Below are 18,527 nucleotides of genomic sequence, written 5' to 3'. Positions count from 1 at the left end.
CAAGCTTGGAAAGTGGATGTTCTGTCCTTCAGCTGGAAAAACCTATCCATTTATGCCTTTCCTCCTCTGCCTCTGCTCTACAAAGTACTACTAAAGATCAAACAAGACAAACCAAGGACAATTTTGATTGCACCAGACTGGCCACACCAGCACTGGTACCCCCTCTTGCGCACTGTGTCACTGTGGGTCCATGGCACCTGCCTCAGACTCCTACTCTATTATCTCAGCAGGAGAACCAATTCTGCATCCTCAACTTCAAAGACTGAATCTAGCAGCCTGGCTAATTACATAATTTCTCCTTTACCATCCCTCAGTAAACCAGTAATGGATATCATTTTAGAGGCAAGGAGGCCTAGTACCAGAAAGTCTTATGCTGAAAAATGAAAAAGATTCTGTGCCTGGAACCAATCTCAAGGGATGAGCATAACAGTGCCCAGTTTACCTCAGATCTTACAATACTTAACTAAGATGCTTCATAAGGGCCTGTCTTTCTCCTCCATCAAAATTCATGCCTCAGCCATCTCAGCTCATTATAACACAGAACCACCCCTCTTCTCTCATCCACTGCTTAAACAGTTCCTCAGAGGGGCCAAAAATCTACGACCACCCAGGAGAGCTCCAACTCCAGCCTGGGACCTCAACTTTGTATTGGAAAAGCTCACCCTTCCTCCTTTCGAGCCAGCTGCCACTGCAGACTTAAAATTCCTTTCTTGGAAAACAGCTTTCCTTTTAGCAATCACTTCAGTAAGAAGGGTATCTGAATTACAGGCCCTCATGGCAGTGGAGCCTTTCATCATCTTTCATGCAGACAGGGTGTCCCTCAGGACTAATCCCTTCTTCATGCCCAGTGTGGTATCCAGTGTAGCCCTTAATCAGTCCATACATTTGCCAACCTTCTTTCCTAATCCACAGAACAAAGGGGAATGGATTATGCACTCCTTAGACATGCACAGACATCTTAGATTCTACTTGGACAGAACTAAACCTCAAAGGAAATCTGATCAACTGCTGGTGGCATTTGTTGCAGGGGCAGAGGGGAAGACTATTTCAAAGCAAACCATTTTCAAATGGATAGGCCATTGCATTCTTTTTTGCTACAAACACCATGGAAAACATATCCCACAGGGGATCAGACCCCACTCTACCAGGGCTGTATCTATCCTAGAAGCTGCTACTTGGAGTTCTGTACATACTTTCACCAAGCATTACCATCTGCCAATTTTCTCTAAATCCAGAGCTGGCTTTGCCACTGCAGTCTTGCAGGGCCTTCTAGCTGGTCCTAATTCTATTTGAATTCCTCCTCCCATCCTTAGCTTTGGGAATCTACCCAAAAGTGATGACTGCAACAGTAAAACATGAAGAACATAGTACAGTTGTGTACACTTAGCATAAATGTAGATGTTCGAGTGTATTCACTGTTGCAGTCCTGGTTCCCCTCCCTCCAGCCCCCTTCATTTTCTTTTTTTGGATATACCTCTACTTCCTTAACTATCTTCAAAAGCTTTTTGGTGTATTTGCTTTTTTGTTGGAGGTCTAACCTTGTATATTTATAGATTTAATTGCTTCCCATTAAGGGGGCACCTGCATGTTTTATACCCCTGATGACCTGACATCATGGAAGAAGGGACAGCAACCGATGCAGGACCCAAGACTTTGTTAATCAGGCTGACTGAGGGCTACTGCAAGCAGATAACCCAAAAGTGATGACTGCAACAGTAAATACACTCGAACATCTACATTTATGGTAAGTGTACACAACTGTACTTTCTGTTCATACCTTCACCAAGCATTACCACCTACCTATTTTCTCTAAATCCAGAGCTGGTTTTGCCACTGCAGTCTTGCAGGGCCTAATAGCTGGTCCTAATGCTCTCTAATTGCCTCCTCCCTTCCTTAGCTTTGGGAATCTACCCAAATGCAATGACTGCAACAGTGAAACACAAAGAACATAGTACAGTTGTGTACACTTACCATAAATGTAGATGTTCGAGTGTATTCACTGTTGCAGTTCTGGTTACCCTCCCACCAGCCCCCTGACTTCTATTTGCTATACCTCTCTTCTTGTTTACTGTATTTAAGCTTTCTGGTGTATTTGCTTATAATTGGAGGTGTAACCTTGTATATAATTGCTTCCCATTATGGGGGCACCTGACATCTGGGGCAAGAAAAACTGATGTAATGGCGTCGGCTTCATGCTTTATACCCCTGACTACCTGAAGTCATGGAAGAAGAGACAGCAACCAACGCAGGACCAAAGACTTTGATAATCAGGCCGGCTGAGGGCTACTTGCAACCAGATAACCCAAATGTAATGTAATGACTGCAACAATGAATACACTCAAACATCTACATTTATGGTAAGTGTACACAACTGTACTTTTCCATTCTCCATCTATTTTAGCATTCTTCATTTATCTTTTTTATATCACTTGGGGATTTTTCCATTTACAGATGAGTTTAATGTGTGTGAAATAAAAAAATGTAGACTTTCTACTTCATTTCCAGCCCTACTGTATCCTGCTTGTCATCTAAAAATTTCTGCTGAGTTTTTATTCCTAGTAAGTATTAGTTTTAGAATATGTCTGGACTCTGATGTTTAAAGTTATAATTGCATTTTCTGATTGGTAGCCAAGTTTAAAATTATTGTGTTCTGTGAAAAGTCAATACCCATGATTTGTAGATGGTGTAATCTTTAGAAACATAATTTTTACAGCAAGTTTTACCAAAATGGCTAAATTTATTCCTTTATTTTTGCTGAATATTTTCTTTCTTTAAAAAAAAGCATTGTATTTGGTATACACAGATATGATTATGTAAATCCTGTAATTGCCTTTTCTTAGTATGTCATCTTGTCACCATTGGTTATAAATGAGTTGTGCAAATATATATATATATATATATATATATATATATATATATATATATATATATATATATATATGGGTCTACTTCTCTTCATCGAAAGTACATCACTTTGAAAAAGAGAAGTAGACCCACACTTATGCGAAAGTGGATTTAACGAAAGTACATCACTTTGAAAAAGAGAAGTAGACCCACACTTATGTGAAAGTGCACTTTACCGAAAGTGCACTTCTGCGAAGAACGGTTCAATGAGCTGTTAAGGAACACTGAGGCAGCGAAGCACACTACCATGGGGAAAAGGAAATTTACCTGTTTCCCCACTGTAATGGGATATTGGAGTTGGTATATTTAAGTAGGGCGGGTGTGGGGGTGCAGGGCATCTTGCCCCCTGCAAAAACATTGTTTTGGTGTTCCTGGTCGGTTAATTGAAAGATTCTTCGCGAAACTGCACTTTCGGTTAAGTGCACTTTCGTGTAAGTGTGGGTCTATTGTTCTTTTTCGAAGAAGTGTTCTTTTGATGATGTACAGTAGATCCATACACACACACACACATATATATATATATATATATATATATATATATGTATATATATATATATATATATATATATATATATATATGTAATTTCCATCCTTTTGTTTTCATTAACTTTACTGAAGACTTTTATCAAGGTCTTCTCAAAATTATAGTGGGAGTCCCAAGGACCATTTAACTGTTTAGGATTAATGCAATAAACTATTTTGCATGGTTGAGATATGGCAGAGCCTTTCCTTGTCATGGATCCATACTGAGTTGGATACTGAATGAACTTTAATGATTCAGAGTTAAAACAAGATTGAAGTCTGGAGGGCTTATTTAACCTAAGTTTTAATAAATAAGCAATACATTAGTATATAGATTCTATAATTTCTGGATGCTGCCATTGTCAATGAAAATTCTGAATGTGTATTTCTGCATGCTGATAGTGAACTCAATTGAAGTATGTGCTGAACAGTAATAACTTATCAGAATTAACATTTTGTATCGATGCATATAGTTGTTTTTCATCCATACATTTTGTATACTGTAGTCTGCATTGAGGTTGGGGTGGCGCTGCTATGTTTTATAAAGTCTTTATCCTTATGAGCTAAGCTCATCTCCAGGTCTCAAACCAACATGAACCTGTAGAGTTTAACTGCATTGCTAATGGAGAATTTCTGATTTTTTTTTAATTTTTTTAATTTATGGTTCAACATGCTATATGAGCTTTGGTAAGAATGTTAACTAGTTATACAAGTAACAGAAAGATCAACCTTTGCTAGTCAAATGCTAATTTCACTAAATCCTGCTCTTGCCATTTTTGGTAGGAGGAAATGCCTGGGTTTGTATCAAAACGAAGTGTTGCCTGTGCTCTTGGTTTAAGTATCCAGGGGTGTGTGTCTGTATTCGTAAGTGCCTCTGCTAATGCACTTTGCAGATGAAAACTCTTTGTTCTGTTTTGTTATTTACAGAGTTTAACTAGCTGCCACTGAACTTTTGCATCAACACAAAACTTGTCCTAAAACCTGTCCAGACCTGGCTGAGAATTTACCTGCTTGTCATCTGCTGACTAGCTATGTTTTCTATTCTTTCCATCTGACTTAGCCAGTTAGGAAGTTATTTGATATATGTGGATAGTATTTCTACTACCAACGTAAATAATGAAAGACACAAGGACATACCTCAGTGATCCATTTAGACAAATGAAAAGGAAGAAATGTATAGTTTTCTGAAATTACCGGGACAAATAATAACAGTTAGCTTTCTGTAATCGCTTAAAGATTTCCAAGATGTCATCCTACTCCATAAACTGGAAACATTTTCACATGAAATCCCATCTCAGAGAGTAAAACTGTTTTTGGAAGTAAAGAAAGTGTGCATCATGTGAATCATGTATACAGGACTTGGAATGTTTTAAAGATCAAGTTTAAAGGAACAACATAAACTTTTGTTTTGACAGAAAGAAAGTGTTCACTTGCATCCTTATGCACGCAAACACTTTTCTATGTCAGAACAAAGTTTTTTGCAAAACCATTTCTGAAACAAATACTTTTAAAAAAGCCACAGTGGGCAAACTAACAATATATATATATATATATATATATATATATATATATATATATATATATATATATATATATATATATATATATATATATATATATGGGTTAACTTCTTAGTTCCGAAATTACAAAATCCCGAAGTTCAATATATCGAATTTACAATCCCAAGATCTTGTAATCTCGAAATTAAGGAAAAAAAAAAAAGTAAAGAAAAACACATCAAAAACGTGTTGCACCCCCAGCAACTTAGATACACTAACTCCGAGATCGCTGTACAGTGCAGAGAACAGTAATGCAGATCACTGTACAGTGCAGAACGTGAATATTACCATTCTCTGCTCTGTACAGTGATCTCAGAGTTGGTATATTTAAGTTGCAGGGGGTGTGTGGGGTGCCCCCCTGCAAAAACATATTTTTGATATGTTTTCTTTTTCTTCTTAATTTCGAGATTACAAAATCACGAGATTGTAAATTTGATATATTGAACTTTGGGATTTTTAATTTCGAAATTAAGAAGTGAATCCATATATATATATATATATATATATATATATATATATATATATATATATATATATATATATATATATATATATATATATATATTAGTATGTAGGGAGGAGGGTTTTACATCAGTTTGAGTTCCAGATGTAATTATGCTGGATTAGCATCTGTACATAAATTATGCAGTGCTAACCTATTAAATTAGCAATTTTACAAAAAGCTAACAATTAAGGATGCATGCAAACGCTGTTTATTATAATGCAAAACTGCTTTTTGCACCTTTTGCATTAGTTGATTGTAATACCTGACCCAGTGCTAAAAATCTTGAGGAGTGAATCTTGGCATCCATTTCTCAAACACTTAATTTTTCATTACTAACAGAGATCTGATCTTAATTCTTTGTAGTGCATGGAGGTTTATGTTCTCCATATAATACTAGTTAGTGAAATTAGATTAATAAATGTGATGTGTTATACCCGCTTTGAAAGCTGGTAAAACAATGGGGAAGTGGTTTATGACTTTACGTATTCCATGTGTAAGAATAGCAGCTGTAACCAAAATACTAGGTGTTCTTTAATAGACAGCAGGTGGAAACTGGAGTTGAAACGAAGCCATTTCATGCAATAATGCTGCTGCTGTTTTTCTGGTCAACCCTGTCTGCTTTTAGTGCAGACTTGATGTTGACAGCACCTGGGGGTGCTTAACAATCTTCTAAGTATTTTAAGATTGGGTCGTGCTCTGTAGTAGAGCTTAACCAGGCTATTTATTATTTAACTGTTTTTGGGCGTAATCCCAGTGCTCTATGCACTGCAAAGAAGTTACACCCAGCTCACTGAGAATGTTTGAGATGGTAGAGAAAAATCTATGCACATAAATAGTATCTAATATTGGGAGTACATACAATGGTGATATCAAAGATTCGCTTGGCATTTTAAAGGCATACAAGAAAAATACATGGCCAAGAAAGTTTATACTACTATAAGAACAGCAAGAATTTAGTCTTCATAATTTCTCCATGAAAAGACAACTACAGATAATTGAAACCTGTAGAATATTATCATTCAAACCAGTTCATGATTCTGTTGCAAAACAGAACTGTTAGTGGGTGAACTAATGGTGATGGTGATGGTTGCATAATTCGTTAGTTGCACTTCCAGGTTCTTGCATCTTAACTGACAGTATAGCCAACAGCCATCCCACACTCATGCTTTTACCATTCAAGAGCAACCGATTATTCTGTAAGGGGAAAGCAAGTCTCAGAGCTATGGTGAGCCTCCACAGTGAATACATTTGCAACCTTGGGCTCTCGGCCATTGTAGCATCATCCAACAAAGTTGTGGGCACCAGTTAAGGCTGCTGAAAGCCATTTGTAGGCAATTTATGCATGCGACATGATCAGATCTTTCTCTGAAAAGTATTGGACAAACTGTGAGGCACTAGGCAGCATTATTTTGTCACACTATGTCAGTCTTTTTATAGAAGGAAGAGGACTAGTTCTTACCACAGACAGAGAACTAGTATTTATAACATAGGTATACTATCTCAAGGCATATTGCTTTTGTTTTATGCCGATGGCACTTTTGTAATGCTTTAGTAACACCCATTTATAAATATGTTCAAAATATTTACGGCAATATTCTAATCTGCGAAATATTAAATCACTTAAACTGCTATATGAATACATAGTTCCATTTCCCCATCTACATATAGCTTGAAGGAAAATATCCATAGTATTTCACACCTCCACAGATAATAGTTATGTCAGCTGGAAGCATTCTCACGTGGCTTTTGAAAGAAACAGCATTATCAGTATTTTCATGTGACAGATAAACACAGTCATGTAAGTATGAAGCTTTCTTTGTACCCTTCTGGAACCCTGTGGACACTGATATTTGAGTCAATTTCTCAATAGTAAAATCTTTTGCTATTGAAGCCTCAAACCTGAGTCAAAATCCTGACCATTTTCTTCAGAAATTGCAACTGCCATGTCAGAGAACTGAGAAGCACTGTGTGGTAATATTTCCCATTACACAGACGGTGCAGAGGATCTTTAATTTTGTGCTAGAGTTCTGGACTAGTGCAGTATTTGTGTTGCTGGTCATTTTTCTCTAGCTCATTCTGTCCAGCAAGAATAATGTATTTAATATGTTATCTTTGGAAAGACATAGGGGCGAAGCACAATTATGTAACTTTGTTTCTAACTTCTTCCTTTGTGAGGCTACATTCTGTATGTGTCTCAGTCTGTATCAAAACTTTGCAGACTAGAATCTCTAATGAACATGTTTCATAATTTTAATTAGTTTTACAATTCAGCTGTTCTTGTCCCTCGCTTTTGTAATTTTTTTTTTTCCAGGAGGAAAACATACCTGCAGCCATTTGAAACAGTAAAGCCAACTTCTGTCATCTTCAGTATTTTTTCCACCATTACCCATACTGCCATGTTGCAGAACTGGAGTGACAGAATATGACAGATCATCACATTTCACTGTGAGTTGGCTGAGCAAATCCCCACCAATAGTATTTAATGTGGGAGTGAAGGGGTGTATTATTACACAGATGTAATAGCCTTTTTTATATATATGCAAAGAAATACACAGACAGTCAAAAGAGACAATACAACTTCAATTTTCATAAAATCATCATGAAAATCCACCAACTGCCTTAGGCATAAGCCAACTAGGTGACCGCCTAGGGCACCACTCTAGCAGGGGCACTTTTCCAGTATTTATTTGGTGTAGGTACACAAGGATGGGGGCACCGGGTGGTGTGGTGGGGGGCGCCATGGAGCCCTTTTGCCTAGGGCACCAGTTTACCTAAGGCCACTCCTGCCAACAGATAAATGTAAAGCTATAGAATCTTGCCATTCATACCAGCTCAGGATTTCTATACACAACATTCAACAATGAGTGAAAGCCACAAACTTTGAGTTATGCAAAATTAATTAGCTGCACTTCCCACCCCTTGATTTGGAGCTCAGCCAATGGCCAGCTCACCCTTGGGTTTTCCTCCATTTAAGGGCATCCTTTGATTCTTTATGGCAAAAAGCAGGGCTCCTCTATGACTAAAAGGACATGAAAGACTTTCGGCAATGATATCTTCAACCAAGGAAGTCCAAGTTCCGAGTAAAGATTACATGAGGACTCTCCAGAGAATGTTATATAAACTTTTACATGAATTTGATACCAGATAGTTTTAGAAGAAATGTCGTCACGTCTTCTGTGAGGCACCTAGAACAATATCCTGCAATACCATGGGTCTGATTCCAAAAGACTTGCTCTCAGTGTAAGGGACCACTTGCATTGAGAAGAGGAGTTTTTTAATCTGGTCCTCCATTTAAAGCCTGTTTATAGGTATGCCTTACACTGAAGTAAATCACTTACACCGAGAACATGTCTTTTGGAATCAGGGCAGACTTGCACTGACAGCAAATCTTTTGGAATCTGGGCCCAGTATTTAGGAAAAACAGAGTTTATGTATGTGGTCTAAATTAAGCAAAGTTTGTGTGTCATTTCTAGCCCTATGCTTTACAAAACTGCTCTAGTATGAGTAGATAACTTGTGTAATATCATACTTAGCCTAGAGACCAGAATTTTGGCTAGTGCCTATTTCCAAAGATTTCAGAGCAGTAGGTCTGTTATTATTGGGTCTGCCATTCTGTAGTTTAAGGGACAGTACAATTATATCAAATCTGGATGATACAGGTAAAGATCTTCTATCTTGAATACTGTTGAATGGTTTTAGCCTGCTAGATGCTGTATTATCTTTATATGCTTTACACACTTTTGAACAGGTATATTCATTTTGAGCTTGTCTGTGAGAGTATCCTGAGGCATATTAAACTCACAGATGAAAGGGTCAAGATTTTGCTATGCTTCAAGGGTGTGAGATTATTGCATTAATAGTATAAGGGTTTAAAATAATTTCTCACATATGGTCCTTTATAGAAAATACAGTAGCGGTTGCCTTTTTCTTGTATAACTTATCATCTTCTGTCAATTCCATAATACCCTCACAGATATGTGAGAAAATAAAGGTCTTCAAACTTTGTCTCAAGGTGGCATAACACTTCATTGGTCCAAATTCATGAATGCCTACACTAAGTGTAGACTGTTCTGAGTGAATAGACAACATAAACGTAACTCCCACCTTCTTCCTCCTAATTATAGTTTTCTTACTGATTTTCTTGCAGCCTTAAATATTGAGGGGGATTCATAAAGGCTACCACAAAGTGTACACTATGTGTAAACTTAGTATATTTGAATAAACAGCACTAAAAATGTAGTAGGGATGTTCTTGAATAGAGATTGTGTACACTTATTGTAGGCTTTAAAGAATTTGGCCCCCTGTCCATCCTTATACTTACAGCATGTGTTTTTCTTTTTTTGTTACTCACTTTGTTTCAAGCCTTGCATGGTTTGTTCATTTTTATACACTCTCTTTCTTCTGTTTTGTAGAATATTTTTATTTCTGCTGTAAGCTGATATTTTCTGGTCTTTTTGAATCAAGGCCTTAGCTGTGTGTCCATTTCCACTTTCTATATTGCTGTAGTTCCTTCCTATGTTCTTTTTTCTGATATCATAGGAATGAAGTGTGTTTCATCCTCCACTTGTGGATATATATATGAAATGACAAAGCTGTAGTCTGGAGTAAACAGGCTGTGTACATGTAATGGGCTGCTGACAAAGAGACTTTCTGTATTATTTTGTTCTTTTTCATGGGGTTAACAGATAAAAATATGGCCTTCTAGTTACATTCACCAGACTCTAATGTTTGGCTTTTTATATGACTATGGATATTAAGTTATTATTTTAGGTAACTGAGTTCTTGGAAAATCTTTGGATGCATGAGTCTAACTACATATATTCTTATCCTTAATTATACCAATGGCAAAATGACCCCACCCCCAGAAGCATAACAATGCTTCAGACTTACTGTATTTCTGTGTTTTAAAAACTACATCCGAGTGATGCCTCCAGGTGCATCTTCTACTGACTCCTGTAGGTGTCAAATTTTACTTGTTCATATTTGCATCAATAATTCCAAAAATATGCTATGTCATCATCTTCTTTCAGCTGTTCCCGTTAGGAGTTGCAACAGCAGATCACCTGTTTCCATTTCTTCCTGTCTTCTGCATCTTGTTCTGTCACACCAACCACCTGCATGTCCTCTCTCACCACATCCATAAACCTTATCTTTGGCCTTCCTCTTTTCCTGTTAGCTGGTAGCTTCATCCTTAGCATCTTTTTCCCAATATACTCTACATCCCTCCTCAGCACATGTCCAAACCAACGTAATTGTGCCTCTCTGGCTTTGTATCCAAACCTTCCAACCTGGGCTGACCCTCTAATATACTTATTCCAAATCCTGTCCACCCTCGTCACACCCATTGCAAATCTTAACATCTTTAATTCTGCCACATCCAGCTCAAACTCCTGCCTTTTTGTGAATGCCACTATCTCCAACCCATATAACATAGCAGGTCTCACTACCCTCTTGTAGACCTTCCCTTTCACTCTTACAGGTACTCGTCTGTCACAAATCACTCCTGACACTCTTCTCCACCCACTCCATCCTGCCTGTACTCTCTTCTTCACCTCTCTTCCACACTCACCGTTACTCTGAACTATTGACACCAAGTATTTAAACTCATCCACCTTCGCCACCTCTACTCCTTGCATCCTCACCATTCCTCTATCCTCCCTCTCATTCACACACATATATTCAGTCTTAGTCCTGCTGACCTTCATTTCTCTTCTCTCTAGAGCATATCTTCATCTCTCCAGGGTCTTCTCCACCTGTTCCCTACTCTCACTACAGATCACAATGTCATCTGCAAATATCATAGTCCAAGGGGACTCCTGTCTGATCTTGTCTGTCAACCTGTCCATCACCATTGCAAATAAGAAAGGGCTCAGAGCTGATCCTTGATATAACCCCACCTCCACCTTAAACGCATCCGTCACTCCCACCGCAGACCTCACAGCTGTCACACTACCCTCGTACATATCCTGTGCCACTCTTACATACTTTTCTGAAACTCCTGACTTCCTCATACAATACCACAACTCCTCTCTAGGCACCCTGTCATATGCTTTCTCTAAGTCTACAAAAACACAATGCAACTCCTTCCGACATTCTCTGTACTTCTCCATCAACACTCTCAGAGCAAAGATCTCATCTGTAGTGTTCTTTCCTGGCATGAAACAATACTGCTGATCACTAATCATCACATCCCTTCTTAACCTTGCTTCCACTACTCTTTCCCATAACTTCATGCTGTGACTGATCAATTTTATCCCTCTGTAGTTACTACAGCTCTGCACATCATACTTATTCTTAAAAATCGGTACCAAAACACTTTTTCTCCATTCCTCAGGCATCCTCTCACTTTCCAAGATTTCATTAAACAATCTGGTTAAAAACTCCACTGTCATTTTACCTAAACACCTCCATGTGTCCACAGGTATGTCATCTGGACCAACAGCCTTTCCATTCTTCATTCTCTTCATAGCTATCCTTACTTCCTCCTTGCTAATCCATTGTGCTTCATTATTTACTATCCCTACATCATCCAACCTTCTGTCCCTCTCATTCTCTTCATTCATCAACCCCTCAAAGTACTCTTTCCATCTCCTCAACACACTTTCCTCGCTTGTGAGTATGTTTCCCTCATTATCCTTTATCAGCTTTACCTGCTGCACATCTTTCCTAGCTCAGTCCCTCTGTCTAGCCAATCGGTACAGGTCCTTTTCTCCCTCCTTAGTGTCCAACCTTTCATACAACTCTTCATATGCCTTATCCTTAGCCTTCACCTCTCTCTTTGCCATGCACCTCATCTCCTTATACTCCTGTCTACTTTCTTCATCTCTCTGACAATCCCACTTCTTCTTTGCCAACCTCTTTCTCTGTATACTCTCCTGTACTTCCTCATTCCACCACCATGTCTCCTTGTCATTCTTCCTCTGTCCAGATGTGATACCAAGCACCTTTCTAGCCATCTCCCTTACTAGCTCTGCTGTAGTTACCCAGCTATTTGGTAACTCTTCACTGCCACCCAGTGCCTGCCTTAACTCATCCCTGAACTCCACCTCACAATTACCCTTTTTCAATTTCCACCACTTGATCCTTGGTGCTGCCCTCACACTCCTCCTCCTCTTCTTGATAACCAACATCATCCTACAAACCACTATCCTATGCTGCCTAACGACACTTTCTCCGGTCACCACTTTACAGTCTCCAATCTCCTTCAAACTGGCCCTCCTACATAGGATATAATCCACCTGTGTGCATCTTCCTCCACTCTTGTATGTCACCCTATGCTCCTCCCTCTTGTTAAAATATGTATTCACCACAGCCATGTCCATCCTTTTCGCAAAATCCACTACCATCTGACCTTCTGCATTCCTTTGTTTAACACCATACCTACCCATCACTTCCTCATCCCCTCTGTTCCCTTCACCAACATGCCCATTGAAATCTGCTCCAATCACCACTCTCTCACCCTTGGGTACAGCCATCACCACTTCATCCAATTCACTCCAAAATTTTTCTTTCTCATCCATTGCACACCCAACTTGTGGAGCATACACACTAACAACATTCATCATTACACCATCAATTTCCAGCTTCATAAACATCACTCTATCTGACACTCTTTTCACCTCCAAAACACTCTCAGCATACTGTTCCTTCAGAATAACTCCTACGCCATTTCTCCTCCCATCCATGCCATGATAAAACAATTTGAACCCACCTCCGATACACCTAACCTTACTCCCCTTCCATCTGGTCTCTTGCACACACAATATACCAACCTTCCTTCTGTCCATCATATCAGCTAGCTCTCTCCCTATACCAGTCATACTGCCAACATTCAAAGTTCCGATCCTCACTACCACAGTCCTAGCCTTTCTCCTCTCCTCCAGCCTTCGGCCATGTCTTCTGCCTCTTCTTCTCCTTCGGCCAACAGTAGCCCAATTTCCGCCAGCACCCTGTAGGCTAACAGTACTGGTGGTGGTCGTTGTTAACCTGGGCCTCGACCGATCCGGTTTAAAAATTTTTCTTGGTGACTGCATGAAATGTTTTGGCGAACTTTTACACCGGATGCCTTTCCTGACGCAACCCTCCCCATTTATGCAAGCTTGGCACCGGCACAAAGAAATGCACTGTCTGCTCTTCAGTTTTTCCCTTAGAACTGCTCTACTTTCAATCTAAACAGTCTATTCTCTATGTAAAATCCCAACACCTGCTCCTAAAGCATTTATACACAGGTAAAGCACTCTTAAACAAAAAGAAAGCACTACATCCACCTACAATCCCCTTGAATACCCATTACCCTACAGGTCCTTTCTGACTCACTTACACAGCAATCCCTTACACTATTCTAGCATGTCGAAGGGTCAATTACTGGTGTCCTCTCCAGTTCAGCTGGTGAATCTGAGAATCTTGAGACAATGTTACAACTGCCTCATGTACACAGACAACCCTCTCCTCCTCCCAACAAATACAAATATATGTGAGAGATGTGACTATATAGCCAAACTGGAGGTTGAGCTCTCTCGACTCAGTACTGGCAGAACCAGTCAGGAGGAGAAGGTAACCACACTCACCACAAACCCAGTCTCACATAGACCTATCACAACTGCAAACCAAACACATAAACACACAAAAACATACTCAGAAGCTCTAATTAAAAATCTACCAATGCAACAGAGGCCTCCAAAGCAGACATCCAAGCAACCACTACCTCAAAACACAGCACATGCAACACATAGTTCACAAAGTCAGTGTGCCAAACAGTCACAGCCCTTAAGGCCAAACAACATGCCTGATACACTTGTAATAGGTGACTCCATAGTCAGACACACTGACGTCCCACTCACCAGACTGAACAAGGAAAAGGTTACATTAAGCTGCCTGTCGGGCGCTAGAATCCGCCACATAACACAAGCACTCAGGTCACTCCAAAGCAAGTACAAATATGACTCAGTCATTGTCCATGCCGGTTTGAATGACCTGAGATGTAGCTCCCTGGACTACATGAAAAGAGACATAGAGGAGCTCTCTGATTATGTAGCCCAGGCTGGTGTGACCCTGACCCTGAGCAGCATCTTACCCTCACCAAGAATGATGCCACAGTACAAAGACAAAATGATCAGCTTTAACAATTGGCTCAATTACTGATGTCATTCTAAGGGGATCCAATGTCTGTCTGCTTGGGATGACATGCTTGACAAGCCACTCTGCTTTGCAAGGGACGGCTTGCACCTGTCACCCCTGGGATTCCGGATATTGTCCAAGGCTCTTGTCGCCCCCATAGTGCCTTTTTTAGGCAAGGCTCAAAAGACAAACCCACCTCCCTAGAAAACACAAGTGGAAAAAAACTAAGGGTAATGCTGCTCAATGCCAGAAGTCTAAACCTCAAGATGCATGCTCTCGAAGCCCTCCCCAGTATGGAGAACATCGATGTCTGTGCAGTGAATGAAACCTGGTTCAAGGCTCCTGAGAACACCCCAGCACTACCAGGTTATACCTCATATCATACTTTTCGGCCTCAAAACTTGGACCGAACCACAAAAGGAGTGGGATTATCCATATTCATCAAAGATACCCACACCTCCAGGTTAGTGGCAATGCACAAAGCATTGGAGACCATCCAGGTGCAACTAACCATAGGCAAAACTGCCCTACAGTTTGTAGCATGCTACAGACCACCCTCTCAAACTCAGGAACCCCACTCAGCCTTCTTGAAGACACTGGAGAGTATGAATGTCTCTCCAAATACCATCATATTGGGGGACTTCAACTACCCAAACATAGACTGGGAGCATTACTCAAGCCCCAACACCCTAGCCCAAAGGTTCCTAGAATTCATAAACTCAAATGCGATGGAACAACTAGTCACCACTCCCACAAGAGGAGATAATATACTAGACCTGATCATCACAAACATGGGGACACAATGCTCCACACCGGAAGTATACCCCTCATTGGTGAGATCAGACCATAAATTAATCTCACTGGAAATCCACATCCCGCCCCCACTCCCAGCATAAAAGACCACAGTGAAGAATTTCTCAAAAGCTGACTTCACACTTCTTAAGACTGAAGTGGTATCCTTCAAGGTCCCTGGGCCAGTAAAAACCACAGCCCACACCGCTGAATCCTTTATAAACGCTTTCTATGGACACCTTCAAGAATCCATGGATCATGCACTCCCAAATAAAACTAAGACCCATTCCCCCAAAGGCAGGCATCCTGTCTGGTGGACCCCAGCCATAAACAAGCTTTACAACAGGAGGAAGAAGCTACTACATGACAGAGCAAAATCCCCAAAAGGAAAGGCATCTCTGATCAGTACTAGCAAAAAACTACGATCACTCATAAAATCATCGAAGGCCAACTTCGAGAGAAAAATCACAAAAGACACTAAAGACAATCACAAGGCCTTCTTTAGTTATGTTAGAAATCTGGGTGGAAACTTCCAAATATGCTCAGAGTTAGTCCAAAATGACAAAAAATACACTGAACCCACAGACATTGCCAATATACTGGCAGACAGGTTCAGTGCAAATTTCTCCCCCCCAAAAGGAGAAATATCTATCCCAGCAGAGTGTAGCCTCCCTGACATCTCAGATGGCCAGGTGAGAGCTGCCCTCTCCAAAGCTGAAAACACAGTCATCAATGGGACCAGACGTTATCCCGGGTTGCGTGCTACATGAACTCCAAGAGGAACTAAACCCACACATAAGGCTGCTGTTTAATCTTAGCCTTACTACAGGATACGTACCCAAAGAATGGCATACAGCAACAGTGGTCCCACTCCACAAAGGAGGTGCTTCTACGGACCCTGGAAATTACTGCCCCATAAGCTTGACGAGCCTGGTCTGCAAAGCTATGGAGAGGATCATTATGGAACTCATAAACAAAGACATTGGCGACATACAGACATTGGATCCTACCCAATTCGGCTTTGTCATGGGCAGATCCTGCCTTTTGAACCTGGTCGACTTTTTTGAAACAGTCACTAAGGCCATTGATGAGGGTAAGGCAGTTCACACAGCCTATCTTGATCTTGCAAAAGCCTTCGACACAATACCCCCACTCGGGCATCATAGACAAGCTCACCAGCTTAAACGTAAACCCATATGTCATAAGATGGGTTGCAAACTGGCTCAAGGACAGAATCCACAAGGTCAGAATTGCTGGAGCCATGTCAGACTCTAAGCCAGTCACAAGCAGTGTCCCACAGGGCTGGGTCCTGGAACACCTCTTGTTCGGCATTTATTTTTCCGAGGTGCAAGCAAACATAGGAGGATTGTGGCTAACAAAGTTCGCAGATGACTGCAAACTGGGCGCCATAACTGATACTCCAGCGGACACAAGCATCCTTCAGAAAGGCCTCATAGAAACAGATAACTGGTGCCAGAGCCATGGCCTTAAACTGAACGCCAAAAAATGTATAGTCATACCCTTTGGGAAAAACATAATACCCACAAATTACCACATAGGTGGTAATCCATTAAGTACAGAAGAAGTAATCAGGGACCTAGGGACCCAAATTGACAGTAACCTCTCATTTGACACTCACGTTGCCAAGGTGGTTAGGAAGACCTTCTATATTACCCACCTTATCATGAAAGGATTCACATCTAGATCAAGAGAGGTCATTGTGCCCCTGTACTCTTCCCTTATCAGGCCCATAATTGAGTACAATGCCCCATTTGGGATATACCTTACCCGACACCTGCAGCAGTTAGAAAGACCCCAAAAGTACCTCACCAAGAGGATCAAGGGTCTCAAACATATGTCATATGCTGCCCGGCTGAAGAAACTCCAGCTCTATTCAGCCGCATACCGCCTGCTCAGAGGCGATCTATGTCTGACGTACAAGGCCATGTCCAATCCGGAATTAATGGACATGCTCCACCTCAGAAAATCCAAATCCACCAGAGCCACGAGAGCGAGAGATTTGAACCTCAACACAGAAATAAACAGGACGTGCTGGAGGGACAGATTCATAACCCAGAGGCTCCCTACACTCTGGAACAGAATCCCAGTCCATGTTAGGCAGAGCCCCTCACTGACTCTCTTCAAGAGAAATTTGACGAGTGGATGGGAGATCGTAAGTTTACCCCGGGGGTCACTTCTGTGTCACTACTAGACAGAGGCACAGTAAACTAAACCCTAAATGGGCATAGTATTCTCATTCCAAGGGGTGGCGAGAGCCACACACATTTGGGCTAGGCTTATAAATGCCCTAGGGCAGATAGCCTAGTATGAACCTATGAACCTATGAACCTTGTGCATCCCCAGTGGCTGGGTTAAAAATATGCTATATACAAGGTTTTAAAAGATTTCATCTTAAAGCTTACACTATGGCAAACACAATTGCATTAATATTTGACCTCTGCCTAGTGCAGACAAATATATATTAACTGTTATTTTTACAATATTAATTTATATAGATATAATTTTCACATTTTTCTAAATATCTCAACAACCAAGTAACAAGGACATAACTCCATAGCCTCATATGAAAGCTCTCAGCTAGATGAATAAAATGTTTCTGACAGTATGTGTGTAACTTGAGTGGGTGCTGAGATAGTGTAAGTTGTTTATAAAATATTACAAATGTAATAGTTACTGTGTTTACTGTGACTTATAAAATTATGTTTAAGAGCTGGAAACTAAAGAATACCACCACTGTAAAACTAGTTTGTGCTGAAGAGTTTGCCATTTACACTTCTTTCAGAACTGCTATGATTCCAGAGATATGAACATTTGTTTGAAATGTGAGAACATAATTTTATTCTGTCAAAAGACTTAGGCTCTGCCCATTGGAAGTTACAGTGCAAATTTCCTGAGCTCTATTGGTGTGAATGATTTAATTATAATAGGGTTATCATTTTAAGGCATACAAGTTACCTATCATAAATGCGTCAGTGGTATTTGAACATGTCAGGATCCACTGACTTGTTTTGCACCTAGTTTTATCAGTGTGTCCATTTTAAGCTTTTGTGGATTAATCTAGAGCTAAATAAATTCTTCTGGTGGATTTGTCTCCACTGAAATTGCTG

The 18,527-nt window shown here is 40.2% G+C and overlaps 1 protein-coding gene across 1 annotated transcript in view; it reads left to right on the top strand.

Annotated features, from left to right (window-relative positions):
• The window catches only part of LOC122811337 (zinc metalloproteinase/disintegrin-like), a 207,837-nt gene that overhangs the window by 71,561 nt on the left and 117,749 nt on the right, over nucleotides 1-18,527 (top strand). The window lies entirely within an intron of this gene.

Source organism: Protopterus annectens, chromosome 9.part0 (assembly GCF_019279795.1).
Source record: "Protopterus annectens isolate FY-2018-M chromosome 9.part0, PAN1.0, whole genome shotgun sequence".
Classification (NCBI taxonomy): domain Eukaryota; kingdom Metazoa; phylum Chordata; order Ceratodontiformes; family Protopteridae; genus Protopterus; species Protopterus annectens.
This window is presented reverse-complemented; position numbering and strand designations above follow the sequence as displayed.